The 27,414-nt window shown below is 44.7% G+C and overlaps 1 protein-coding gene across 8 annotated transcripts in view; it reads left to right on the top strand.

The window, feature by feature from the left end:
- Nucleotides 1–27,414, top strand: part of Traf3 (TNF receptor associated factor 3) — a 100,091-nt gene that overhangs the window by 29,813 nt on the left and 42,864 nt on the right. For 5 of the 8 annotated variants that reach the window (XM_052184991.1, XM_052184985.1, XM_052184984.1 and 2 more), the window contains one exon: nucleotides 25,277–25,390. The exons of 1 other annotated variant lie outside the window; for it this stretch is intronic. The gene's annotated coding sequence lies outside the window, so the exon portion shown is untranslated. Of the gene's footprint in view, nucleotides 1–685; nucleotides 731–23,226; nucleotides 23,357–25,276; nucleotides 25,391–27,414 lie in introns of those variants that run through there. 2 more of the 8 variants (XM_052184990.1, XM_052184988.1) reach the window with 2 other exon arrangements.

The following is a 27,414-nucleotide window of genomic DNA, read 5'->3' as shown; positions in this document are numbered from 1 at the left end:
ATGTAGCAGAGGCTGCCCTGGCGCTCCAGATCCTCCTGCCTCTTCCTCCCTCCTCACTGGGAAGGAGTGCAGTGACTTGCTACCACAATACTTTGTCCTTCTTCCTTTTGAAACACAACTTGACAGAGGTGTGGAGGGGTGTTCATTAGTGAAGCCTTTATTTCTAGCCAGCTTAATCAAGTCTCAATGCTGACTGAAATGTTGTGTCGTGAGACTGTTACCTGTCTCCCCCAGGCCCCTGGGACCCCCACCACACACCTTGCTTTAACTTTTTAAAGCATATGTAGAATGCATCTGTGGTGTTTCCCTTAGCATAATATTCGTGAAGTTCATTCACGGCTGTATGAAAAGAATGATGCACATTGGCAGTTGCTAAAAGAATAGATCTTGAATATTTTTACAAAAAAAGAAAAAAGAAAAAAAAAAAGGCAGGTGAGGTGGCGGGCATGCTAATCTCTTCACAGAGAGAACATATATACCAAGACATTGTTCGAACCATAAATGTATACAGTTTTTATTGGGAGTTAAAAATAAATTTAAAAACTCTAGTTGACAAGATGCATGCCTATAATCTCAGCACTCAAGAGGATGAGAGGAGGATTCCAAGTTCAGCCTGGCCTGTACAGTGAGGAGACTCTGTTTCTTTCCACAAAAATTCTAACTGGTTTCCATCTCCCAAATTTAGCTCTTCCATGTGCCTCCAAGGTGGACTATCCTGGACTCTGCAGAGGTGGGTCCTGCCATAGCACGCCTTCTGCCCACGGCTGTCCCTGCTCCTTACAGTCTCTGGCAGCCTGTAGAGGCCTTCCCAGCCTCCCTTGCCGCTCCTTCCTGGTGGTTTATCAGCTCCTCTCCTTGCTGCCCCACACTAGCCATAGCTGGACTTGCTCGGTGAGACAAGTGCAACCTCCCCATTCAGGGTCTCTCCAGCAGGGCAGGGATGCACCCCACATATCCCAGGTACATGCACACACATGTGCCAGTCTGGACTGCTGCTGCATCCTGGCAGTAACGTGCGTGTTGTCCATTTACGTCTCTAGTGTATCCTGTCCCAACCAGAGCTTATCCTGCCCTCGTTCAATGCTCTAAGACCACAGTCCTTTATCTGCAATTCTTAGGAATAGGTATCCGAAGATTTGGAATTTTCAAATTTCTGACGAAAGTTAGTAAATGTAGCATATATCGTAGAAAATGCTAGGTAGTACCTTGTGTTCAAACAGATGCACAAAATTAAAAAGTAGTTTGTGCTACAGAATTTTCTTTATTGTACATTCTGACTTGAAGTAATGCTGCGAGGGTAAAGAGGTGCCACTGTGACTTTATGACTAACACTTGCAAACAGTTTATTCATCTGGGTTACATGAGTCTTGATGGACATGGTGGATAACTGTAATCTCAACATTTGTGAGGTGGAGAGGAGGGTCAGGAGTTCAAGGTCATTCTCTGCAAACTTGGGGCATGTAAGATCTTGTCTCAAAGATAGTAAATGTTTAAAAAGGGAGCAGGAGCAGAGTCTCCATCTTAGGTTCTACAGTTATCCTTTTCCAGGAACTAACTTTCAAAGTAAGAATTATGGGATTGGTTGTACATATGCTGTGGGTAATTATCCTCTGACTTTTTGAACACACATTAGGTGGTGCAGGATAGAAAGTCTACCTATATGTTATACATGCGGCTTTTATACAGAACAGAAAAGTTCAGGTTTTTGATTGCTTAAATATCTGCTTCATTGGTATTGAAAACCAGTAAGAATAATATATGGGAGTACTGAGTAGATGCAGTATGGGAATGCTGAGTAGATGGAGTATGGGGTGCTGAGTAGATGGAGTATGGGGTGCTGAGTAGATAGAGTATGGGGTGCTGAGTAGATGGAGTATGGAATGCTGAGTAGATGGAGTATGGGGTGCTGAGTAGATGGAGTATGGGGTGCTGAGTAGATGGAGTATGGAGTGCTGAGTAGATGGAGTATGGGGTGCTGAGTAGATGGAGTATGGAGTGCTGAGTAGATGCAGTATGGGGTGCTGAGTAGATGGAGTATGGAGTGCTGAGTAGATGCAGTATGGAATGCTGAGTAGATGGAGTATGGAGTGCTGAGTAGATGGAGTATGGGGTGCTGAGTAGATGGAGTATGGGGTGCTGAGTAGATGGAGTATGGAGTGCTGAGTAGATGGAGTATGGGGTGCTGAGTAGATGGAGTATGGGGTGCTGAGTAGATGGAGTATGGGGGTGCTGAGTAGATGGAGTATGGAGTGCTGAGTAGATGGAGTATGGGGTGCTGAGTAGATGGAGTATGGGGTGCTGAGTAGATGGAGTATGGGGTGCTGAGTAGATGGAGTATGGAGTGCTGAGTAGATGGAGTATGGGGTGCTGAGTAGATGGAGTATGGGGTGCTGAGTAGATGGAGTATGGGGTGCTGAGTAGATGGAGTATGGGGGTGCTGAGTAGATGGAGTATGGAGTGCTGAGTAGATGGAGTATGGGGTGCTGAGTAGATGCAGTATGGGGTGCTGAGTAGATGCAGTATGGGGTGCTGAGTAGATGGAGTATGGGGTGCTGAGTAGATGCAGTATGGGGTGCTGAGTAGATGGAGTATGGGGTGCTGAGTAGATGGAGTATGGGGGTGCTGAGTAGATGGAGTATGGAGTGCTGAGTAGATGGAGTATGGGGTGCTGAGTAGATGCAGTATGGGGTGCTGAGTAGATGCAGTATGGGGTGCTGAGTAGATGGAGTATGGAGTGCTGAGTAGATGGAGTATGGGGTGCTGAGTAGATGGAGTATGGGGTGCTGAGTAGATGGAGTATGGGGGTGCTGAGTAGATGGAGTATGGAGTGCTGAGTAGATGGAGTATGGAGTGCTGAGTAGATGCAGTATGGGGGTGCTGAGTAGATGCAGTATGGGGTACTGAGTAGATGGAGTATGGAGTGCTGAGTAGATGGAGTATGGGGGTGCTGAGTAGATGGAGTATGGGGTGCTGAGTAGATGGAGTATGGGATGCTGAGTAGATGGAGTATGGGGGTGCTGAGTAGATGGAGTATGGGGTACTGAGTAGATGGAGTATGGGGTGCTGAGTAGATGGAGTATGGGGTGCTGAGTAGATGGAGTATGGGGGTGCTGAGTAGATGGAGTATGGGGTGCTAAGTAGATGGAGCATGGAATGCTGAGTAGATGCAGTATGGAATGCTGAGTAGATGGAGTATGGGGTACTGAGTAGATGGAGTATGGGGTGCTGAGTAGATGGAGTATGGGGTGCTGAGTAGATGGAGTATGGGGGTGCTGAGTAGATGGAGTATGGAGTGCTGAGTAGATGGAGTATGGGGTGCTGAGTAGATGGAGTATGGGGTGCTGAGTAGATGGAGTATGGGGTGCTGAGTAGATGGAGTATGGGGGTGCTGAGTAGATGGAGTATGGAGTGCTGAGTAGATGGAGTATGGGGTGCTGAGTAGATGCAGTATGGGGTGCTGAGTAGATGCAGTATGGGGTGCTGAGTAGATGGAGTATGGGGTGCTGAGTAGATGGAGTATGGGGTGCTGAGTAGATGGAGTATGGGGTGCTGAGTAGATGGAGTATGGGGGTGCTGAGTAGATGGAGTATGGAGTGCTGAGTAGATGGAGTATGGGGTGCTGAGTAGATGCAGTATGGGGTGCTGAGTAGATGCAGTATGGGGTGCTGAGTAGATGGAGTATGGAGTGCTGAGTAGATGGAGTATGGGGTGCTGAGTAGATGGAGTATGGGGTGCTGAGTAGATGGAGTATGGGGGTGCTGAGTAGATGGAGTATGGAGTGCTGAGTAGATGGAGTATGGAGTGCTGAGTAGATGGAGTATGGGGGTGCTGAGTAGATGCAGTATGGGGTGCTGAGTAGATGGAGTATGGAGTGCTGAGTAGATGGAGTATGGGGGTGCTGAGTAGATGGAGTATGGGGTGCTGAGTAGATGGAGTATGGGATGCTGAGTAGATGGAGTATGGGGGTGCTGAGTAGATGGAGTATGGGGTACTGAGTAGATGGAGTATGGGGTGCTGAGTAGATGGAGTATGGGGTGCTGAGTAGATGGAGTATGGGGGTGCTGAGTAGATGGAGTATGGGGTGCTGAGTAGATGGAGCATGGAATGCTGAGTAGATGCAGTATGGAATGCTGAGTAGATGGAGTATGGGGTACTGAGTAGATGGAGTATGGGGTGCTGAGTAGATGGAGTATGGGGTGCTGAGTAGATGGAGTATGGGGGTGCTGAGTAGATGGAATATGGGGTGCTGAGTAGATGGAGTATGGGGTGCTGAGTAGATGGAGTATGGGGTGCTGAGTAGATGGAGTATGGAGTGCTGAGTAGATGGAGTATGGGGGTGCTGAGTAGATGGAGTATGGGGTGCTGAGTAGATGGAGTATGGGGTGCTGAGTAGATGGAGTATGGGGGTGCTGAGTAGATGGGGTATGGGGGTGCTGAGTAGATGGAGTATGGGGTGCTGAGTAGATGGAGTATGGGGTGCTGAGTAGATGGAGTATGGGGTGCTGAGTAGATGGAGTATGGGGTGCTGAGTAGATGGAGTATGGGGTGCTGAGTAGATGGAGTATGGGGTGCTGAGTAGATGGAGTATGGGGTGCTGAGTAGATGGAGTATGGTGGTGCTGAGTAGATGGAGTATGGAATGCTGAGTAGATGGAGTATGGGGTGCTGAGTAGATGCAGTATGGGGTGCTGAGTAGATGGAGTATGGAATGCTGAGTAGATGGAGTATGGGGTGCTGAGTAGATGCAGTATGGAGTGCTGAGTAGATGCAGTATGGGGTGCTGAGTAGATGCAGTATGGGGTGCCGAGTAGATGCAGTATGGGGTGCTGAGTGCAGTACTCCCAGTTATTGCCCAGTGGGCACATGAACAAAGTGGCCATGGGGCCGAGACGGAGGTTATGCTTGGGCTCAGCAACACGAACTTCCACTCACCAAGGTAAGAATAGTATATAGGAGTGCTAAGTAGATGCAGTACCACAGGAGGCGCCACAGAGGAATATTTTTGGGGCTCTACTGAGATCATATGAGATCACATGAGATCACAGTTTTGGAAAAATCATGTCTCCATTTCGATGTTCACTAGCCAGGCATTGTGGTACACATCTGTAACCCTTGTACTTGTGAGGCTGAGGCAGGAGGATGGTGAGTTTGTGGCTGTCCTTGGTTATGTAGTGAGACCCTCTCTCCCAGAAACAGGAGACAGAATCTGAAGCCATCTCAAGGTTTTACTTTTCCTAGCTGAAGGGATAGATAGCAACATAGTGTCTAAGTTTAAATCATCTATGTTGCCAACAAGCAGATTCTAAAAATAAGAAGTTACTAATGTGACTAATTATGAGTATAGTCACAAAAAGAATTTGGTCTAGGGATCAAAAAGTGTGCATATCTGATGTAGTTTTTTTTTTTTCCTCTCTTCTTGATTTTGGTTTCATTAACAGAGAGGTATCTCTGTACCTGTAATTTCTGGTAACTTAATGAGAACACCCTGAACTCTCAGGTCACAATAAATTTTCCCGTTATATAAAATATTTCACATGTTAGTTGACATGTTGTGAGTTGTGAGTAGCTCTGATTCTCTCCCAGCAAGTAGAGACACATGATGATGGTGACTTCAGCCAGTTACAGAGTTATACCTAGGTTACCGACTGGCTGCGTGCTTGGTTGTTTTGTTTTGTTTAAGAGTTGTTTCATTTATTTATTTAATTTTATATGTGTGGGTGTATTGCTTGGATCTGTGTATGTACTTTGGATCTCCTGGAACTGGTGTTAAAATGACTGAAGTCATCATGTGGGTGCTGAGAATCAAACCTGGTGATCCTCTGGAAGAGTAACCAGTGCTTTCAATCACTGAGCCATCTGCAGCCCTCAGTTTTACCTTTTGTTGTTGTTGTTTAGATTTATTTATTTATTTTTATGTATATATGAATATACTGTAGCTGTCTTCAGACACACCAGAAGAGTACATGGGATCCCATTACAGAATTACAGGTGGTTATGAGTTACCATGTGGTTGCTGGGACTTGAACTCAGGACTTCTGGAGGAGCAGTCAGTGCTCTTAACCACTGAGCCACCTCTCCAGCCCCAGTTTTGCTTTTTGAAGTAGAGCCTCTTGTAGCCCAGGCTTATTGGGGTCCTGAGTACAGTAGGGGCAGCAGGAAGCCACCACCACAGACCCGCAGCGGCACCGGCACCAGGGGCAGGCCGTGTCCACTGCTGGCTTCTTCCCATCCCCGTGTGTTGTACTCTGGCTAGCTGTTGGCTCCGCCTCAGGGGGTGGTGTCCTCAGGAGGCTCAGGAGGCTTGATATAAGACATTGGTCTGTTCCTGCAGTACCCTGTGGGGACATTGCATTCAGGTTGGAGCACAGGGTCTGACTGCATTGGGCTTCATGAACTGGCCGGAGTGGTGGAAAAGTTGAGCTGTTGTGCTGCAGCTGCCTGTAGCTGGTAGGATTTAGACAACCACAGAGCACAGGCCTTGATCCCTGACTTGAAAGGAAGAGCTCTACTGGACTGGAGTGGGGAGTGCCCAGAGTGGCACCTAGATGTGCCCATCTGCCTGGGATGAAAGCTCCTCTGAGGGTTTAACTACTCCAGTGAGTCTCTAACGTGCGGCGGTGACAAAAGACATTTCCTCCTGCTGCCTCTCTGCTCATTTCCTACGTGCTGTGCGGTTTTCCAGGTCAGTAAGGAATTTACTAGTGAGTCAAATCAACAGTCATGCATCCCAAAAGGATGGAGGGATATGTTCACAGAATGTGCCAGTGGTTGAAGGGTGAGAACATGATAGGGTGAGTGCTCACACCTTCTTGCACACACTGAATGTGGTCCCAGGGCCACAGTCCTATAACAGTCTATTATTGACCAGATGTCATTATGTGGTGGGACTGTATTCATTTATTCATATCTTGCCTGGAAAAAGAGACAGAGCAGGAAAATTAGAAAATGTTCTTGCCGGCCAGTGGTGGCACACACCTTTTATCTCAACACTCGGGAGGGAGGCAGATCTCTGAGTTTGAGGCTAGCCTGGTTTGCAGAGTGAGTTCCAGGATAGCCAGTACACAGAGAAAGCCTATCTCAAAAAACTAACAAGAAAAATAAAACATGTTTTTAAAAACTTTCTGCTGGGCAGTGGTGGTGCACGCCTGTAATCCCAGCACTCTGGGAGGCAGAGACAGGTGGATTTCTGAGCTCAAGGCCAGCTTGGTCTACAGAGTGAGTTCCAGGACAGCCAGGGCTACACAGAGAAACTCTGTCTTGAAACAAAACAAAACAAAACTTTCCGTAAAGCCAGCATCCTCTCTCCTAGCTAGTGTCAGCAAACCCTGTGGCTATCCATAAAAGCAGGAGGTTAGCAAATGACCTGTGGAAGCTGGGGCCTGCACTTCTGGCCAGCTTCACTTGGACTATAACTTAGGGCCCTTGTGCCTCAGTTTCCCTACCTGTGAGGAGAGGATGATACTAGAGGCTACCTCACAGGGAGCAACTGGCTTCTGTGAGACTGATAGTGTCTTCTAGGAATGGCAGCCACAGCGTGGTACAGTCTACCTGGTGTTACATGTCACAGCAGCGCCGTGATCCTTTAGGATGACAGAAGGGTCTTGCTGCTGGACTTGGGAAAGAAGTTTCTGAAAATTTCCTGGAGGTGATCTTAGAGCCTGTGGTTAGAGGAGCACAGTTAGGTAGACAAGAGAGGTGAAGAGGGAGTGTTTCCACGCCCATGGGAATGTGTGGGAGTGGTCAGCGTAGCTTCTGTTTGCTTATTCATTCAATCGGCCTCAACCCAGGCCTGTTCAAGTCAGATTGGGCCACAGATACTCAGAGGAACAAAGTCCATCTGAGCAGCTGCCACTGCACACAGAGCCCCTTCCAGGGGTCAGAATCCCTAAAAGCCAGCGGCCTGCTCAGGGCAGTAGTGAGGACTATCCCTCTGCCCCTGCCTGTGTGTTCACACTCTGCCCTGCCACTTGATCCTCAAGCCTCACATGTTTGTATGCCTCAGATACCTGATGCTCTGATACCTTGTCAGCTGTGGGTGTACACAGCTGCACGGGGGACTGTGAGTTTACAAGAGTGTGGTGGTTTGAATGCAAATAGTCCCCATAGCCTAACAGGGAGTGGTGCTATTAAGAGGTATGGCTTTGTTGGAGAAAGTATGTCACTGGGGGTGGGCTTTGAGGTCTCAGATGCTCAAGCCAGGCTCAGTGTCCCACTCTCTCTCCTGTTGACTGCTGATTGGGATCTAGAACTCTGGGCATCTCTTGGCACCATGTCTATCTGTGTGCCACCTTGCTTCTTGCCATTATGACAGTGGACTAAACCTCTGAAGTATAAGCCAGCCTAGTTAAATGTTTTCTTGTCATGGGCTGGAGAGATGGCTCAGTAGTTAAAAGCACTGACTGCTCTTCCAGAGGTCCTGAGTTCAATTCCCAGCAACCACATGGTGACTCACAACCATCTGTAAAGGAATCCAATGCCCTCTTCTGGTGTGTCTGAAGACAGCTGCAGTATACTCATAAACATAATTTTTTTTTAAAAAAAAGGAGGAAAAAAAAGAGTTGCTGTAGTCATGATATCTCTTCACAGCAATAGAAACCCTAACTAAAACCAAGGCCTCAGGCCCCAGCAGTAGCGGACCTCGTGACCTCTTGCTGAGGGCCTGTTGTACCACATGGGGACACACAGCTGTCCTGAGTGTGCATCCTCTTCTCCTCCCTCTCCCAGCCAGCCCACTCCTCCAGCTCCATCACAGCACCTTCCCGAGGGACCTTGTCCTCCCTGTGCCCTGCTGGCCCTGACCACAGCCTTGTCCTCTCAATAGCCAGCTCTCCAGCAGCATCCTGCTGGACGCCTGTAGCCACCGTCATGGTAAAACTGCCATCCGCAGCCCCTTTCCATATAGTAAAGGACATAGTGGTCACCAAACGAGTCAACGAGTGAGCAAGTCAGTGCAAAGTGAAGTCACTTAGGAAACTGCTGCTCTTGTTAAGGTCTCTTTCTGAATTTGATTGCATGGTCAATAGTTTAATATTTCAGGTCCTCTGACCGCATAGTGGGGTTTACTATTCTGGGTGTCCAAGTGGAAGCTACCTGTACAGGAGCCAGGCAGGCTTAGTGTGTTGGCTTTTTTTTTTTTTTTTTTGGTAGTGAAAGCTGTGATTCATCCCGAGCCTCTCGGCAGGGCCTGGGAAGCAGACATTTTGATAGCAGATGTGCACAGTGCTCACAGGCAGCTTGAAAATTAAAGGCTGTGTGTCACTATGCACACTTCACCCATTTCTGCATTGTGACCTGCCTCACTTAGTTGTCCCGCTACACCCAGTGTAAACCACAAACCAGGCAGCCTTTAGGACAAGGTCAGAAATCCAGAAATACCTCTACAAGTTTGTAATGTTTTTTAAAGATCCTTTAAAAAAAATCTTTGTGGTTCCAAAGGCAGAGCTGCCTCTGCTGAGGAGCCTGTCTCCAGCGCCTTTGCTTCTGAGGCTGGTAGCTTTCAGAAAGACTGCAATGCAGCGCTCAGCAAGCCCTGTTAGTATGGAAGCTCCCCGCTCCCCTTCAGACTGCTGCTGCCGCCGCCTGTGAGCTGAAGAAGGAGGTGGTGGGTCTAACATGCCCCAGGACCCGCAGTTCTGTGACGACGCAGACAATTTTGTGAGTGCCTCAGCTAGCACAGGCTTGTCCTGCAGCAGCTCTGAGTTTCTGGTGCAGAGGGCTTTCCTCGGAATGTGAAATTGAAGATGCCTTTGCAGTTTGTGCCTGATAATTTGGTTTTCATCTATGAGTTCAGATGGTGGGTTATACAAAGGTAAGGGACTTTAACAATCATAAAATTTAATATTTAAAGTATTTATGAATATCCCAAGTCAAAGTAAATAATTATGATTTGAGTAGATCTCCACTGGATCTAAAATAAAACTTTGTATCTTATTAATGACAGTTTTGACATTTGAAGAATTGTCTTATTTATCATGGACTAATATCCTCTAATGAATTACTCATGATGTTCTTTGAAAAGGGTTTGCTTTTACTTGGGCTTTCTAATAAACAAGCTTGACTCTCAGATATGTAGGTAATGATTATAGTATGTTTGCTTTTTAAACAATTATTTTATTGATCTGGCATAGGATATTTCATTTTTCTGGCATAGGATATATCACCAGGCATGTATGATAGATGATAAAGTCTAGTTCCCGGAGCTCTCCCTTTTCCTCAGATGAGAGTCCTCAGTGAGCATTTCTGGGGTGCGGGCTCTGCACTCTCGGTTGGGATGTGTCGAGCACTGCCTTCAGCTGCTCCTCCTCATTTACCTAAGAGGGGGTTAAATTCTAACTCAGATTGGTGACCCCAAAATATATCAAATGTATCGTGGTTGGTAATTTTTTATGTCCAACACCAAGAAATATAATGTCAGGGTTACCATGGCAACCGCATGTGTTCTGAAAAGCTTGTGAATGGGCTCTGAACCTTCTGGCATTTTAACTGAGATTTTCCAGCTGAGAGTCTGAATACATGATCAGTGTAAATAAATTCGGCTTTCTGTGGCGAGCACATCCTGTCTCCAGAGTTGACTACCCTGTTCAGTTCTTTCCCTTGTACCATCTACCTTGCCTCTTGGTTTCCAGTCACAGACTATGGTTGAAAGATTGTTTTCAGCCTCAGGCTGGGGGGCTGTCTGACCACAGTTAGTCAGTGGGCTGGCAGTGCCTGATATCCTCACCCCACACTGTACTTGTAGCTTCATATCCTGCTGTGCTGTGCTGTTCTGGTGGAGCTTGCTGTCCGTCTGAAAAACTTCTTTCTAGAAGTGTCCAGGCTCCAGAGAGCCTGTTTGAAAGCTGTGGTTGTTGGGTTTAAGGAAGGAGGTCTAGTGATGAAGCTTATGTGAATTTTAACAGAAGACCAATTGGCTTCATTATCAAAGGGTTGTTGGCAGCATTTATAGCCAGTTCATTCCCCAAGCTGAGCATGGTACATACACCTTTACTCTTAGCACTGAGCACGTGTGTGTGTGTGTGTGTGTGTGTGTGTGCGCGCGCGCGCGCGCACACACACACACACACACACACGCATGGAAGCAAGCAGATCTCTGGGAGTTCAAGGCCAGCCTGGGGTGTAGGGTGGAAACAGGGGTGTCTGCCAGGTCAGCAGCTCCAGGGCGGTAAGAGGATGAGTGTGATGGAGGGAGGAGTCATCCAGTGTCAGCCTCCTGCCATCAAAGCACACACTCTGGAGCCCTGACACCGCACTGATGAAGGCAGAGCCACAGGATGCTAGTAGGCTCAGTCTACCTACTACACAGAGATTCCAGTGGTTTGTGGTTAACCTTGGATTTTAATTTTCTGGTGTTCAAAAATTAAGATTTTAGAGGGCCAGAAAGATGCCTTGGTGGGTCAGAGCACTGGTTACTCTTGTAGGGACCTGGGTTCAGTTCCCACCCCATGGCCCTTCCTAACCATTTGTAACTTCAGTTTCAGGGGATCTGGTGTACTCCATGGGTACCAGACTCACATGTGGTGTACACACACACACACACACACACACACACACATGCACACATGCGTGCGCATATGCAGGCAGAATACTCATACACATAAAAAATTCTCTAAAAAAAAAAGCTTTTTATTGTAGGTCACATAAGTTCACTTCTCTTTCAATATTCTTTTTCTTTTCTTTTCTTTGTTTTTAGGATTTATTCATTTTATTTATATGAATACACTGTAGCTGTCTTCAGATGCACCAGAAGAGGGCATCGGATCCCATTACAGATGGTTGTGAGCACCATGTGGTTGCTGGGAATTGAACTCAGGACCTCAGTCAGTGCTCTTAACCACTCAGCCATCTCTCCAGACCTTGAATCTTCTTCCTTTTTCTTCTTTTCTTTCTTTTAATTTTTTTTTTTTTTTAATTAAAGACAGGGTCTCTCCATGTAGCCCTGATCAGCCCTGGTCATCCTAGAACTTATTGTGTAGACCATGCCGGTCTTAAACTCACAGAATGCTGGCCTATCAGGGCTGGGATTAAAGGTGTGCACCGTCACACCTATTGTCTTCTCCTTAAAAGATAATGAGTGCATGGCTGGCACTTACAGTGGCCAGAAGGCAGGATCCCCGGAACTGGAGTTAGGGATTGCTGTCAGGTACCGCGAGGAACTGGAGTTAGGGATTGCTGTAAGCTACCGCTAAGGTGCCACCTAGAAAGTCCTGAGCCCCTGAAAGAGCAGCGGGTGCTCTTAATCCCGAGTCGTGCCTTTAGCCTTCCTTTCTTTCTCAGCTGCTGCCTTTATTCACTGAGCCATCTCATTGGCCCAAAAATGTATTAAAAACATAATGCATATAGCATAGACTGCCTTGTTAATACGTGGTATCCACTTTTGGTATGTTCAGGATATTATTTAATCTTAGAACACTCGAGTCAACCTAAAATCTTAGATTATTTATTTATTTATTTATTTATTTATTTTGGTTTTCTGAGACAGGGTTTCTCTGTATAGCTCTGGCTGTCCTGGCCTCTTAATTTATTCAGTAGACAAGTGAGAGTGAAGCCCAGCATCATGCCTCACCATGTTGAGCTGTAGTCCTGTGTGCCTTGCCCTGTAGGCAGAGATTCAAACTCAAGGGTGCAGGTGGCAGCTGAGAGGTGGCTTTGGCTGCCACACTTCAGAAGCGCATTTAGGTAAATAAGAGTTTCTGCTGAGGCTCTGGCAAGAGGTGAGCTGTATACTAGGATTTGGGGAGCGGGGTCAGTTTTGATAGGACAGAGGTCACACTTCAGGTGGAAGGACATCCTGCCAGGTGAAAATAGACTATGTGGTTTGAAGCATTGGTTGAGTGCATGTGTGTGATGAGTCTACACACTCTTCCTCTGCCACGTGAGCATATCTTGTCCTATGTGTCCTGTGCTCCTTTATTTCCACACACGCCTGTTTAAAAGACCATATCATAGGCAGAAGTGAAGGCCCAGAGAGGAAAGGGCTGGTCCTAGTCTAGATCATCAGATCAGTGCCATCTGTATGTCTGTCTGCCTCTAGGTGACTGGTCCTGATATTAGAGGCATATTTTTGCACTAAAAATAAATCCAGTATCAAAACCTTAAGACTATTCTTTTGTTTAGAGAAAGAAAGTACAATAATTGAAGTATAGTTTCTTGAAGAGCCAAACATGGTGGCATACATCTTTGATCCCAGTATTCAGGAGGCAGAGCCCAGTAGATCTCTGTGAGTTTGAGGTGAGCCTATCCTATCTACTGAGTTTCGGGCCAGCTAGGACTACATGGTAACACCTCGTCTCAAAGAAAATAAGAGGGGAAGCCAGTGTAGTGGTGCACAGTTCTCATCCCAGCCCTCACGAGGCAGATAGAGGGAGTCGGAGGCCAGCCTGTCTGTGGAGTGAGTTCCAGGGCAGCCAGGGCTACACAGTAGCCTGCTGCAAGAAACAACAAAATCAGAGAGAAGAACGTGCTATCTAACAGGAAATCCCATAGCCTGTTCCGATAAGCCTCACCTGTGCTATAGAATGATGTCTCACAATGAGATCTGTGGCCTGAACCTCTGAGAGTGCTGAGACCCATGCGGGTGGGACCATGCCCTAGCTGTGTGCTCCTCGGCTGGTAGCCCGCGTTCTGCCTTCTGCCACGGGATGTCTGTGTTCCATAGACACAGCTGACATCCCCATAGCAAAAGATGGGTTCATAAGAAGAAATCAGGGGGCTGGGGAGATGGCTCAGCAGGTCCAGAGGTCCTGAGTTCAAATCCCAGCAACCACATGATGGCACAATCAGTAATGGGATCCGATGCCCTCTTCTGGTGTGTCTGAAGACAGCTACAGTGCACTTACATATAATAATAAATAAATCTTTTTTAAAAAAAGAGGAAAGCACAGGAAGTTGATTCAGGGCCAACAGGATGGCTTAATAGGTGAACTTGCTGCCAAACCTGACAACCTGAGTTTGATTCCTGGAAACTATATGGAGAAAAAGAGAACTGAGTCACATGGGTTGTCCTCTGAAGTACATATATACACAGTGGCACATGGTATATACATATGAACACAGACCTCTTAAACGCTTCCATAAGAAATAGCAAAAAGTAATTTTTTCCCCCTTAAGTCAGGGCTTCTCTGTAGCTCTAGCTGTCCTAGAACTTACTCTATAGACCAGGCTGGCCTCAAACTCTCAGAGATCCTCCTGCCTCTGCCTCCCAAGTGGCAGGGGCCAAAGGTGTGTGTCGTCACCACCAGGCTTTGTCAAATTTTTCAAACACTTTTTTTTTTTAAATATATAGTTTTATGTGCTGTAAAGAGGCTTCCTAGATGTGTATTCCTCTAATCCCAGCACTGGGGAAGCTGAGACAGGAAGATGTATAGTTGTTTCCTACTTTCAAATGCTCAACTAAAATTCTGCTGTAATGTTAACTTAGAACAAGTTTTAAATGTGTGACCTGTTTAAGAACACCTTTAATCCCAATGTCCCAGGACAATCAGGGCTACAGAGAGGGGGATCCCATCTCAAAAAACAAACACACCTGCTACTTGTTGCCCCTCTCCAGTACTGGCGAGTTGACACACTGTCCTGAGCCAGTGTTGGGATCCTCCATCGTTGCCACCACAAAGAAGGTAGCACAAAAGTCAGACTGAACCACACCAAGGTTTCCTTGGCAGCTGCACACTCAACAGGTCTGTGTGCAGAATATTTGACATTAGCTCTTGCTGACTGAACTGTCGTCTTATACAAATCCCTTTAGCCCCCAGGAAGGCTGCTTCTTTTGTAACCACATCTCTCAGAGGTTTCTCACAGCATATTTCATGAACCAGTGAATATTCAATAGAACTAAATTTGAAGTCTGTACAAGAAGCTCTGCTATAACATGGGCCACAATATATAATCTTGTCAGTCTTTAATGTCTACCTTTCTGACTTTTTATGGATTTCTGTTTCATAAGGTTTAACCTTTCTTTTTTCTTTCTTTCTTTTTCTCTTGAGATAGAGTTTCTGTGTAGTGCTGGCTGTCCTGGAACTATGTAGACCAGGCTGGCCTTGAACTTAGAAATCTGCCTGCCTCTGTCTCCCTGAGTACTAGGATTAAAGGCTGAAACATATAATAAAACAACATAACCTTCCAAAAGTAAAAAAAAAAAAATCTATATCTTACCTTTAATAAAGATAATTTTAAAATGCCATTTAATATCTAGAAGTCAATTGACATAGATGTTTCATTTTGTGCTTGGCAAGGTGAAGGATGTCCTTCCTTTTTCTCGTTTATGGAGATAGATGTGGGGAGAGATAGGGAGGTTTGTATGTCTTCCTTTGTCACCCTTTATTCCCTGGAGACAGGGTCTCCCACTGGGCCTAAAACTGCATTTTGGCCAGGCTAGATGGCCTGGAATCTGGAATTTGGTAGCGTAGGAGGGGGTTACCAGCATGCACTGCATTTTTGTGTGGATACTAGAGATTTTAATGGTGCCGTAGCAATCACTAAGCTGTTGAGCCCTGTCCCCAGCCCTAAGTGTCCTTCTAAGCTCAAGAGTACAACCTCCCAATTCACCCAGTCATTTATGACGCACTGTGTACATGTCCTGTACATAGCGAGCGCACGCACACACACACACACACACACATACACACAGATATAAAACAGAAACTTCATGAAATGAGATATTAAATACTTTTTAAGCATTTACTTTTTCTTATGCCTGTGTGTATTATTTTCAGATCTATTAAAGAAAATGGTTACTTTCTATATATTCTTTAGATTGTGGCATAAATGTCTCCTGTGGGAGAGCTTACCTATGGCTCTGTGTGCAGTTACTGCTGTGTGTACTGTGCCTCCCTTTGGTAGTTCTCATGCCCTGGAAACTGGGCAGTCCTCTTCTCAGCCTGCCAGTTGGTGAGTGAGTGCAGGGTCTCCAGCTCATCTTCTTCATAGAGTCCCCAGCATGGACAGACACATGGACAGGTAGGTACAGTAGGATGCTGCGAGGCCTATGTTACCCTTTTCTTTATACGATTTTCTCGGGGGTTTTGGTTCCACCAAGAAATCTTTTTCCATGACCGTCCTTGCTAGATTTTCAAACTGTTAATCACATCTTCTTCCTCCTTCATGGTGTAAATGACTCTTTATGTCTTGAGCCGCCGGCCGGCCAGTCCTCCCTTGTTACTCTTGCATTTGCATGAAATACAGAGGTAAAGAAGATAAGATCATTTTGAAAAACTAGTAGAACATGCCCCAGAGCTTTTGACATTCTGACTTATAGGCAGTCCTCTTAAATTTTGTTTTCCTCTAAGTGCTAGACCAAGCAAAACGTGTTGGCATTCAGAAATAGTAGGTTGGGTTCCCTGCTGGTGCTTGGCTTGCTTGCCAACCTACATGGGAAAGGTGGGACTGGCCGTGGCCACAGCTCCTTCTGTGCCTCTCTCTTCCAGGCATGACCGCTGCACTGACTTACTTAACAATTGCTTAACCTATCTTCAACTTTTATCCCCATATATTTTCAACAACATTTATGAATGTAGCTGTTTTATTTATATGAGGAATGTTGGCTGAATAGTTGAAAACTTCTTTTACACTGTGCATTAGAAAAGAAATAAATGATGTAGACAATGTGGGAATTGAGTGAGAGTCCCTTGGTTCTCATGTAAACAGGTGACTTTTGCCTACTAATTGCTTACTTAGTACATTTATTCAGAGGAATTAGGAGCTAGGACTATTTGGGAAACAAAATGGCTCATTTCAGAAGTACAGTTATTCTGTAAAACCAACAGTAAGCTTGTTGCCCTCTGGCTTATAATTGAACTGACGCAAGACCTTCGAGTAAGGTGAGTTGACGTCAGTGCTTCAGACTGCTGCGTGCTCAGGTTCCTCGTAGTCTACTGGAAATGACTGCATCTGGTGGTGTGGGTGAGAATGGCTCCCACAGGCTCAGAATATTTGAAGGCTTAGTCCCCAGGGAGTGGCACATTTGAAAGGATTACAAAAATTCCTTGTTGAAGGAAATGTGTCACTGAGGAGGGGCCTTGAGGTTTCAAAAGCCCACACCAGGCCCAGTACCTCTCCTCTTTCTGTGTCTGCCTGTCTGTCTCTTTGTCTCTGTCTCTCTGTCTACTGGTCAAAGCATAGCTCTCAGCTGCTTCTCCAGCACCATGCTGCCTGCCGTGCGTGCTGCCCTAATCCCCACCATGCTTATAATGTAAGCAAGCCACCAGTTGTCTTGTTGTTTGGTTGGTTTTTGGTTTTTGTTTGTTTTGTTTTCCAAGACAGGGTTACCCTGTGTAGCTCTACCTGTCCTGGAACTCGTTTTGTAGACCAGGCTGGCCTTGAACTCACAAAGATCCACCTGCCTCTGCTTCCCAAGTGCTGGGACTAAAGTGGTGCACCACCACTGCCTGGCTAGTTAGATGCTGTCAGGAGTCGCATGTCCATGATGTCTCTTCATGGCAATGGGACAGTCACTAAGACATCACCTAAGTCCCAACTGACTGCATTTGGCTTTATTTCCAGCCACATTTTGTGTGCATATATTTCATGGTTATAGGAAACTTTAATTCTCTTAGTACTATCCTGTCTACAAAGTGCTTTTTTTTAAAGCTAATTTATATCCATTTGATAATTGCCTTTGCTAGCGTGGAAACATGCACATACATATGTGGCCATTGGCTACAAATAATGGAAGCATCTGGTTCCCAGACATCACTGAGAAAAAAAAACAAACATTGATAATTCCTGTTGGTATTGGTTTTGATTCTGTTCCAGGGGAGAATTATTCCTGGAAACTTTTGTGTGCTCTAAGATAGGAATAACAGGACTAGATCTCCGGCGGGGCCAGAGAGGCAAATAGTATAGAATCTATGGGGACACCAAAAGCATTAGTGATTAAAACTAATGATATTTTAATGTAATACTTAAAAAATCAAATTAAATGATATCTGTTGACAAATAATAATTTAGGTAAAGGTGATATTAGTATTGATTGTTTTTCTAACATAGCACTGTGACTGGTGCTGTTTATAAAATGTTGTTATGCTGTTCCTCAGGGCACTCCCCATTTATTTTTATCCTATTTCTGTACCTTTTACACAGTCCCTTACAATTTGTGCCAGAGGCAGGTCTTGACTTCACCCCAGTCTAGAACAGACCATCTTAAACAAGTTAGAGACCAGGTGGACTGTGAAACAATAGCTTTTAGATATTCATACAAGGCAGATCATCCTCTGAAACAGGGAAACCAGGTGAACGGACTGACTGCAATGGCCCATCCCCGAGCAGGCACGGTGTGGGTCTCTCTTACAGGGAGGGCATTGAGCGACTACGCACATGCTGCCCTTGCTGGGCCTCTCAGTTTCTGCCTTAGCCATTCACTCATGTGTGCTTCTAAAAGCAAGAACGTAAATGAACAAGTGTGGATTTGTTTCAACAAAGCTTCATTATAAAAGTAGCAGCAAGGTGGAGTGACCTTCAAGTACCTTTTACTGAACGCAGGGGCGGTTTCCACACTTGAGGTAAGGGAGAGAACAGCCAGAGTCCTCCAGCCTCATCACTTACAAAGTGAGCACGTTTGGGGAAGAGGAGTTGCTTAGAGCTGCAGGAGTGCACAGTGGCCCTGAAGTCTGGATAAGCAGACATACCTCAAAGCCAGAGAAAGCCAGCACAAAGAACAGACTATCAAAGCCGGGCAGTGGTGGTGCACACCTGTAATCCCAGCACTTGGGAGGCAGAGGCAGGCGGATTTCTGAGTTGGAGGCCAGCCTGGTCTACAGAGTGAGTTCCAGGACAGCCAGGGCTACACAGAGAAACCCTGTCTTGAAAAACCAAGAAAAGAAAAAAAAAAAATAACTTGGGCAGTGGGAAGGCAGATCACAAGGGTACACCCTTGTAGCTTGCTTTAGCTCGAACAGAAGTTGCTTCAGGCTTTCTCTAGCCATGTCTATGTAATTTCTCTATATTCAAAGAATGAAACCCAGGATCTTAAAAAGGTATGGTAAGGGCTGGGACCGGAGCACAGTAGGAGAAAGAGAGGGCTTAGTGTAGACAGGCCTCTGAGTTTGAGTCCCACCACTACAGAAAAACTCGACAAAAGCAAACAACTTTATTTTTTAGAGCAAATAGCAAGTTTTCATGGTTCTGGGGCAAGGGGCATAGATCAATAGTAGAGTGCTTGCCCAGCGCACATGAGGCCCTGTGTTCAGTCTCCGACACTCGAGGGGAAAGGATAACACAGTAAGACCCAGTATGCATAGTGTGTACAATATTCAGTGGGGTCTGGAGAGATGACTCAATAGCCAAGATCACTTGCTGCTCTTTGAGAGAGCTGGAGGCAGTCGCTAGCACTTAAATTAAGTCAGACAGTTCACAGGTACCAAGAACTCTAGCTCCAGGGGGTCCAGGATTGTTTTCTGGCCTCTGTGTGTTCCTGGTGCGTGCACCATGTACATATACACATAGGGCAAATCATGCACATACGTAACATGAAAGTTGTTGGGTTTTCTGTTTGTTTTAAAGAAAAAAGGAGGATGGATCTTAAGCAGTTAGAAGAAATGCTATTTTACAAGGGAGCTGAGGTAATTTTAACAGCATATCGGATCTTCTGTAAGCCAAAAGACACTTGGCTTATGTGTGAAATACTAAAAGAAAAACAAAACCATAATTCCAAATCTTAACTTCAAATTTTGTACCTAGCAAAAAGATCTTTCTGAAATGAAGAGAGAGATTTTTTAGTCCAAGAAAAGCTAACATAGGACCTTGGACTCAGGACATAGCTTAGCTGCAGCACACAACTCCTAGGGCTTCAATGACAGTCCGTCCCAGCCCAAGGAGAAAACAAAAAATTCCTGTCTGCCATGGTGACCATAACCCAAGGACAGAAGAGTCTGAGGCAGGAGGATTGCAAGTTCAAGGCCAACCTGGACTACATAGTGAGACACTATCTTAAAAACAAAAACAAATTAGAAAACTCCAACAACTGAGAAGAAAAACAGAATTACATTATAAGAAATACCAAGGGCATTCAGGTAGATAGAGAAGACAATGTGACAGGAACCCAAAATGGCCCATAAAGGGCTCATTTTTACTTTTAACTAGTTCTTTAAAAATTGACTATTTGGAGATGGCTCAGTGGTTAAGAGTACTCACTGGCTGCTTTTCCAGAGGTCCTGAGTTCAATTCCCAGCAAGCACATGGTGGCTCACAACCATCTATGATGAGATCTGGTGCCCTCTTCTGGCCTGTAGGCATACATGCAGGCAGAGTGCTGTATACATAATAAAAATAAATCTTTTTAAAAATTGACTATATAAACTGAAAACATAATGTATTTTGGACATTGTAAAGGTAAAATAAATGATAACTGAAACGATGGAAGAAAATGCAAGTATTAAGCTAGTAAGGTTTTATTATTGTTTTGTTGTTTTTGTTTTATTTTTGAGACAGTCTCTGTGTATCTTAGACTGACATGGAGTCTGATGATTAGAGGCATGTACCACCATGCCTAAGTACAGAGCACTACGGGGTTCTAGACTGTGAAAAGTTGAAGATGTGTGTTGTATCAGGGAAAGAAACTAATGGCCAGCTATCAGGCTGTCAGGAGAGCACAGCTGGGAAAGAAAGGCCGAGGACTGAGGCAGTCCCTGGGAGGCTACACAGTGGACGTAGACAGCCAGCCCTGCCGGATGTCCCCTGACTGTCACACCCCCTTGTGCCCATGCACATCACACATGTTCTCTATATAAATGCCATTTAAAAAAAAAAACCTTAACATATTTGAAAAAGAACTTAATTAAAAATGCTTGAAAGAAGACTGTACATGATATTGTACTGGTAAATTATGCTTAATGTTTAAAAGAAAGAATATTGGGGCTAGAGAGATGGTTCGGTTGTTAAGAGCACTTGTTGCTCTCTCAGGTTCTGTGTTCAGTTTCCAGCACCTACCTGGCAGCTCACGACCATCAGTAATTCCAGTTCAAGGGATCCAGTGCCCTCTTCAGACCTCTGCAGGCACCAGGCATACACATAATGCCCAGACATACATGTAAGCAAGACATGTATAAACATAAAATAAATCTAAAAATAGAAAAATGTTAACTGGGCAAAAGCTTTTTCAAAAAATAGAAAACATTTTCTAATATATTCTTCAAAGCTGCACTATCCTAATTACAAGAACAGACAAGATTTAATGAAGACAAACTTCTGTGACAGATCAGCAAAGCACAGAAAAATTCCCCATATGTTTGGCAAATCAAATCGACATAGCAACAGATAAAGATGTTACACCATAGTGGACAGGAGACATTTATCTCAGGAGTGAAGGGTTAGTTTAATATTGGAAAATCTACTGTGGCCAACTAAAGAATAGAGCAAAGAGAAAACTCAAAGTGATGCAGAGATGGAAAATGGAAAACACAGAAGACACATAGAACGATGCCTTCGGTGTTAAACAAAATCAGAAGGGAGGAAAGGAGGGATGGGGTGGCTGGGGACAGAAATGTCATGCAGAGGTAACAGTTGAAAATGTTCAGACATTATGAAAGATGGTGTCTTAGTTAGAACTTTACTGCTTGAACAGATACCAGGACTGAGGCAACTCTTATAAGGACAGCATTTAATTGGGACTGGCCTACAGGTTCTGAGGTTCAGTCCATTATCATTAAGGTGGGAGCGTGGCAGTGTCCAGATAGGCGTGGTGCAGGAGGAGCTGAGAGTTCTACATTTTCATCTGAAGGATGCTAGTGGAATATTGGCTTCCAGGTAGCTAGGATGAGGGTCCTAAAGCCCATACCCACAGTGACACACCTACTCCAACAAGGCCACACCTTCTAATAGTGCCACTCCCTGGGCCAATCATAGACAAACCATCACAGATGGGAGACTGAAGGCAGGAGGGTCAGGAGTTCAAGGTCATTCTCAGCTATATTGAGTTTGAGATCAGTGTGGCCTACACAAAACTCTGTCTCAAACAATACAGAAATCCAGTATCTAACAGAAATAAATGAGTATCATATTTCTAAATAATAATTCAAAAGAAAGAGACCATTTAACTTCCAGTGACTAAGAAGCAGGCATGGGAATGATAACTTGTCCAGAAGAAGGCAACAGGAGCCCCACGTAAAAGCAGATTGAAACCCAAATACGAATAATCACTTACAGTATAAATGGATTAAGTGTTCTAGTTAAAAGATAAATATATTAAATTAGAATTTAAAACAGTTTAAGTCAGTTCAGCTCACTAGGGAACCTTCCTGGCCATAGGGATCAGAAACGTTGAAATCAAAATCAAAAAAACATACTACACAGACACTAACCAGATGTACACGTGTATAAAGTGAGCTAAAACACACACATGGCAGACATGGTACTGTGGTGTGAGGGGGTCCCACATCTCAGCCGCTTGTCAGTGCATTAATTTCCTGCCACACAGACGTCCTAAATAGCCTGTCCTAGTAGGCAAATCTCTTTCCACGTGGTAATTTAGGGATTCAAGGTTGTTATTTTTTATTTGTTAATTTTTTTAAGATTTATTTATTTTATATACTCTGTTGCTGTCTTCAGTGACACCAGAAGGGGCATCAGATTCCATTACAGATGGTTTTGAACCACCATGTGGTTGCTGGGATTTGAACTCAAGATCTCTGAAAGAGCAGTCAGTGCTCTTAACTGCTGAGCCATCTCTCCAGCTCAGGTTTTTATTGTTTAAATTTTATTTTATTATTATTAGTGTGTGTAGACGTGTGTATGTGTGTGCATATGTGTGAGTGTATGAAATGGACAAACCTAACAGTATAACTTCAGAATGGACAAGTAGACATTGACATCAGTTCTAAGAAAACGGGGCACATTCTTTTTTGGCATTATGGATTTGGTTTTTTCGAGACAGGATTTCTCTGTATAGCCCTGGCTGTCCTGGAACTCACTCTGTAGACCAGGCTGGCCTCGAACTCAAATCTGCCTGCCTCTGCCTCCCAGAGTGCTAGGATTACAGGTGTGTGCCATCACCGCCCAGCAACGGGGCACATTCTTAATCATGATGACTTTATACATTGCTATAATTCATGGAACAAGCAAATAAAGTAAATGTAGCTCACATCTAAATCTCTTGTTTGATGTAGCTATATAATACATCCAAATATAGCACCAGAGTTAAGTATGTAAATGTATTTATAAAAACTGGTCAATCTTTTTATTAAAAAAACCGATTTGTTTATTTTATGTATGTGAGTACACTGTAGCTGCATTCAGACACACCAGAAGAAGGCATCAGATCCCATCACAGATGGTTGTGAATTACCATGTGGTTGTTGGGAATTGAACTCAGAACCTCTGGAAGAACAGCCTGTGCTCTTAACCACTGAACCATCTCTCCAACCCGAAAACTGGTCAGTCTTGCAGTTCCAATTAGTATCAGGACATTTCAAAGTACTGGCGTAATACAGATTATAGTATATGACCTCTGTAATTATAAGCCAAGAATAAAAAGGTAATTTGTTGGGCATGGTGGTACGTGTCTCTCATAGCAGGAGGAGCTATGAAAGAAGGGGAAAGCAGAATGAGTAGTACTGGAATTTGAAGCTAGCCTCGGAACCGTAGGCAAGCCAGGGCTACATAGTGAGACTCTCAAAAATAAATATTTTTTAATATAACTCATGGTTAAAGAACATTAATGGAATCTAGAAAATATTTTAGGTACAATAATTAAATCAGTTTATGACATCCCAATTGGAAGCGTTAGGTAGGCCATCTATGGACACTGGCTGGGTGAGGGTCTTCCTGCCTGGTCCTTCAGGCGTGCTCTGTTCTGAAGTCAACATTTTACTGAGAGTTGGCTGATGACATACATTGTCAGCTGTAGTGTTCACGTTCTGGGGGAAATAGAATCACTTTGAGTAAAATGTAAAAACTCCATAAATTTTGACATAGGCCATGTTTAGAGAGGGACCAACACAAGTAAAGCCCAAGTCGGCACACTCCTCTAGGCCCAGAGCTAGAGGCCGGGTGGCTCAAAGTGGGTGGTGACACCTGGTGATGAGGTGGGGAGCAAAAACCTCAACAGGCGCTTGGTGGCAGAATTAAATTTCTGTGCGGTGATCATCAAACAAAGTAAATTTATTCAAAATAGCCCGAGCGTTGTATTAAGAATTCGTCAGCTATTATGCACTTATTTATTTAGAAGGATGAATATACCAATTAGTTCTGTTGAAAAACTGAGCAACAGAAATCCTCACATATCCTTCTTCTAGAAGTGCAAATTATTATAGCTGCTTTGAGAAATATTTGGCTTTCTCTAGAAGACATGCCTGGTTCAGAAGTCACTGTTGCTCTTCTCATGTACCAGAGAACGGTATATATATGCTTGATACAGCAGATCTTATGGGGTTCACATTTGCTCAGTGACTGGATAGCCAAGTTATATATGTATACTCTTGATTTTACATGATAATGGAAGCAAAGGATAATTCCAGCAATACTAGTGTTGATCAACAAAAAGCAAGACTAGAATAAATGTGGTTTATCCAGGGGTGGTAGCTTTTAATCTCAGTATTTGGAAGCTGAGGCAACAGATTTCTTTAAGGTTGAGACCAGCCTGGTATATATATTCATAGAACCTATTTATGTAAAATTCTGAAGCAAGCAAAAATCAGGAAAGAATACCTCAGTATGTACTAGGCTGGTTTAGTTGGGTTCTAACTGTATTAAGAAAGGTGAAGGGGACTGGAGAAATGGCTCAGCAGGTAAGAGCACCGACTGCTCTTCCAGAGGTCCTGAGTTCAATTCCCAGTGACCACATGGTGGCTCACACCCTCTGTAATGGGATCTGATGCCCTCTTCTGGTGTGTCTGAAGAAAGTGACAATGTACTCATATACATAAAAATAAATAAATCTTTAAAAAAAAAATAAAGATGTACAGTAGCCAAGAGAGCTAAGGTTTCTCAGAGGCTACAGCTCTGTGGAGAGCAAGGCCAGCAGGATTTGCAGCTCTGACAACACTGCATTCCTCTACCAGGGTTGTAGCTGGGCTTACTGTGTAATAACCATGGCAACACTGTATGAATGTTCCCGGAACTTTACTGTCTGTTACAATTTAGCATAAAAAAGATTTAAAGGGAAAAAGAATCAGACTTTATAATGTTATTTTTTTAAGTGTAGAAAAATTATAGTAGATTTTCATATAGAATGATTAAAAATACTTATCTTGAACTTTGTCATTTTATAAAAATGTATGCTTTAAAATTCTGTTTTTTAAAGCATTTACTATTTGCCAGATGAGGACTGAGCAGGCATTCCTCTTGATTCCCAGGTACAGGGTCTCCATCACTTGAAGGATAAGGCTGGCACTGCCTCGGCGTCTTTGTGGAAGCTTCGCCCTCCCTTCCAAGCTTCCCTAGACTCCTTACGCACGCGCACGGCAAAGGTATGTGCTGGGAATTTTTGTTTGTTTTTTTTTGTTTTGTTTTGTTTTGTTTTTTTTGTTTTTTTTTTGTTTTTTTTTTCGAGACAGGTTTTCTCTGTGTAGCCCTGGCTGTCCTGGAATTCACTCTGTAGACCAGGATGGCCTCAAACTCAGAAATCCTGCCTGCCTCTGCCTCCCAGAGTGCTGGGATTATAGGCGTGTGCCACCACCACCCAGCATGCTGGGAATTTTTAGTACAGGCAGGCTCCTTCCTTAAGCTGTTACCCGTTTGCTTTGTGTAAAAATCATCTCGTGCCAGAGCATGCTGAGTGTGCTGGTTTCAGCCATCACAGTTCTGGTCTGGGGCTGAGGTGAGGGTCTGCAGGTGTGCCCCGTGTTTCATTTCTGCTTGACCTTACCTTCCAGCTTTTTTATTTTCTTAGTGTGAGGGTGTATGTGTGTGGGGGTGCATGCCTGTATTCTGGGGTTTGTGTGTCGTTACCAAATGTACATAGAGTCCAGAAGAAGTCCATTATAGAGATGCCCTGGAACTGGCAGCACAGGCACTGTGACTGCACTGGGATCCAAACTCAGGCCCCCTTTAAAGGCAGTGCAGCTCTTACCCACGGAGCCAGTACCTCAGCCCTTTCAGTGTTTTCAAGCTAGCATTAAACTGTGATCACAATGGCTAAGGCCCATGGAACTTGGGAATGATTTAATAACTTTGAAAAACAAGAGTAGAGGAGTTGCCTTGCCAGGAGCACTCTGCTAGCTCTGTCACCCACAAGTCTGCTTCCCGACCACCTGCGGCCACTGCCCCACACGGGATGGCACCTTTGGCTCCTTAACCATCTTTCTCTGGGGACTTGAAAGGGAAAAAAAATATAACATTTTTTTAAATCTCTAATTTATGATTGCGACATTTTATACTTGGAATTAAAAATCTATAATATGTTATGGCATTAAGATAAAAAAGGGTTCGGAGTATTTGCAAAGTGAGAGTTACTATATAATTACTTTTGATCAGTTGAATAGTAGCAAGAAAACTGTTCCCTAAGCTTCATTTCTGATGCAGTGTCCTTAAGGTGCCATTCTTCCCCAACAGTCAACAGTTCTTTCCGTCTGTGAGTTGGGGCTAGTAGCATGTGAGTCTCCTAGTTGGGAGGAGGTCCCTGGGCATTGTCTGCTGTAAAGGCTGGTCTGGTCTATGCCCATGGCTTCCCCTGCCTGGCTGGACATTGGCCCTGAACATGTGGCAGGTGGGTGTATTTGGAGGCTGGCCCCCTGGCTTTATCAGCCCTCCTTGCAGGCATTCAGCGCTGGTGTGCGCCCGCCTGTGTCAGCAGGCACAGGACCTGCTCCTGCTCAGTGCTCAGCCACCAGAGCTTGCAGAGTGTCACTGGTCTAACTTTGACATGTATTCTTCCTTGAGCAACTGAAATGTTTCTGTATTACTGTGTCAGTATTTCCTCCATTAGGTATTTGCTTATTCTAAGGGACAGTGAAACAGGATAAATACATGCCTGAATCTTTATTTCTATAAGTTCACAGTCATGTAGTTCTGCCATCATTTGGGTTATTGTAAGTGTATCTCTTACTTCCACAGATGAAGGAATGAGATTGAGAGCCGTACCTGAGCTGTGTGAATACACACAGCCCAGAGTGTTTTCTTCTCTGTTCTAACTATCCTTACGCATAGGCCCAAACGCTTCTAGCTAGCGTCTGTACAATGTAATCTTCCAAGCTGACTGATTCAGTCCAGCTTATCTCTACTTCTGCCTGAATTGCTCTGCTCAGCCTCAAACCGAATTTAGCCATCTGTTCTAATCTTCTGCCTCCTTCTCATCCTCTGGCTTGTTCTGTCTTCACCTGTGTCTAGCTTGCTCTCTCTGCAACCTGCCTCTGTAAAACTGCCGTCCACAGCACGCATCACCCTTGTCCCCCTCTTCTGCTTCTCTTGTATAGCCTCTCTTGGCTGTGCTGTTCCCATGTGAGTTGGGCGCATCCTATCTCTGATTCATTTGTCTGCTCCTCAATTAGACATC

Source organism: Apodemus sylvaticus, chromosome 6 (assembly GCF_947179515.1).
Source record: "Apodemus sylvaticus chromosome 6, mApoSyl1.1, whole genome shotgun sequence".
NCBI lineage: Eukaryota > Metazoa > Chordata > Mammalia > Rodentia > Muridae > Apodemus > Apodemus sylvaticus.
The sequence above is the reverse complement of the archived record's forward strand: the minus strand, read 5'-3'. Positions and strand labels throughout refer to the sequence as shown.